This window comes from Crocuta crocuta, unplaced genomic scaffold (genome assembly GCF_008692635.1).
Source record: "Crocuta crocuta isolate KB4526 unplaced genomic scaffold, BGI_CrCroc_1.0 scaffold219, whole genome shotgun sequence".
Taxonomy (NCBI): domain Eukaryota; kingdom Metazoa; phylum Chordata; class Mammalia; order Carnivora; family Hyaenidae; genus Crocuta; species Crocuta crocuta.
The window spans coordinates 8,074,476-8,076,744 of NW_027551572.1; positions in this window are offsets into that span (position 1 = coordinate 8,074,476).

The following is a 2,269-nucleotide window of genomic DNA, read 5'->3' on the forward strand; positions in this document are numbered from 1 at the left end:
GTTTTCTAAATAAATCGCACTGGTGGTTCCGAGCAGTGATGAACAGAGGCTGAACCCGGGCCTTCTCCAGAAGAGTGCAACGGGATATAAAGAAGCTGGAGTCGTCTTCCCCNAATGGCTTGTAATAGGCTCCTAATTGCCACTTGCAGAGTTCTGCAGGTTCCTGTTTGAACAGGGAAGGTTTCATTCCAGCCCGAGTCCACCTTAATCTTGAAACTGGATGATCACAGACCAAGGAAGGGCACCGCTGTGGCCAGGCCACCGCAGTCTCAGTGCCTCAGGGGAGGGAGAAGGGGGCTTACTGGAGACATTCACTATTCTTTTTTTTTTTTCTCCTTTTACCTTTCAAAGCCTGCTTCCAAATTTGTAACTGTCTTTTTCTTCCTTTAATAAGTTAGTCATTCTCTAATGAGCAAAGCCCAGTCTGTGATTTATTGATTATTGCTTATATCAGATGAGGAACTTTCCTTATTTGCATCATTTATGCCTGTGTGCACAGTAGAAACTTCCTTAGCTGCAAACTGGTATTCTATTCTCTTAGTCATACCTTTCTTTTCACTTACTTACTTCTAACATGGTGACACCAGGAGTTGGGATAGGAAATAATATCGGGGGAGGGGCATGCTAAAGGGAAGGAAGAAAAAAACCCAAACTTCTCCAATATGGAGTCCTGGAGATATGCCTAAACTCTTGTTTAACACCTTGGGTGGTTGTAGTGTCTCCTCCAAGCTCTGGATGGAAGAGCTAAAGTTGGAAGTATCCTCAAAAGCTGCCTATGGAAGAGTAAAACTGAAGGAACTGGTACCCTGGCTGGGGGAGCCGAACGATGAGCAGAATCTTCTGGCCTTTGGCCTTTAAAAATTTTTGATATTAACTCAAAAGATTAATGTTCCAAAGGTGGTTCCACTTAAGTTGGCTAAGACAACAAATTGTGCTTCGTTTTGGTAGAGATGCTCTTAAAAAGAAGAAAGCCAACACTGAATGACACATTTGCTTAGGTCTAAGACCCCTCTGTGGTATAGTTGGTAAGGGAGGGAGGAAGGTAAAACTCCAAGCTGAATAGGCCCCCCATAGTTTCCGAGTAATGCAGTAAACAAATCTATGATGTTGTTGAATAATCTTCCAATAATTGCAGTCATTAAAATCATCACACAGTCTACAGTCACCTTCCTTCCTTTGACACACCAGAGTCTTTCCTTTAATTGTTAATGCATTTTTGGCTCAGATAAACAGATCAAGGCAGGCTTAAAATATAAGGCCCAGATCCGTCTAGCAGCAGAAAATTAGTTGTGTAGCAAATGTTTGGAGTGTACTTAATAGACTAGGGGTTTTCACTGTCTCCAGTCGACCTTGCAGGCAAGAAGGATTTGCATCTCCTACCCCCTCTAAATAGGAGTAACACTTCTGAGGCAGAGAAAAGATCCTTCCTGGCTCTTTTATTTGCCAGGGTTGGGCTGGAATTAGGGCGTTATAGAACAAGTATTAAATGAAAGCTCAGCAGAAATTGTGGGAGAGTTCCTCAATTTTCAATTAATTTTCTCCATTCATTTGATCTCAAGGCTGGCGCTTTTTAAAACATAAATATGTGTTAGCTATAAAAGATTCCCTTCTAATCAAAAGCTGCATTTCATTTGCACCCACAACTGGCAGGCTCCAACTGTGGAAAGGATTCACTGCACTCAACAGGCGCTTCCGTCTGTACCCGCTTCCTTCGCCCTTGTTCATGGCAGGCGACTATGGTACACAGGGGTAGCATTTTTTTTTTTTAACTCAAGTTATTAATGTATCTCCCCAATTCCCACACCGTGCTGACCTGATAATCACTGCTCTAGTGTAGATCATGCAAATGAAAAGCATAATTAACTGAGCAAATGATTAAAAAAGGGACCGCTGTGGCTTACCAAATAAGTAAATAAAGGCAGGTGGGAGGAGGACAGGTCAGATACATGATTTTTACGGGCTCCTCTCTCTTCCCTCTCCCCTGTCCCCGCCGCCCCCGGGGCATCTCTGTCCTGGTGGTCGAGGTTTGGGCAGCAGCCAGCAGGGCCTTTGCGAGAACCTTCGATTTCTCTTCCCCCAACGCCTCCCCTCCCGCCCACACCCTCAAGTCTCCCCAGCTCCACCTCACCCCACCTTGGTGCTGTATACCCGCTGCTAACTCCGCGACTGGCCGAAGCCCCAGGGAGACTGGGCGGCCACCTAATATTTCGAATTATTCCGAAGATAGCTGGTCCTCCCCCGTCCCCACCCTGTCCCCTGTGCATCCGGG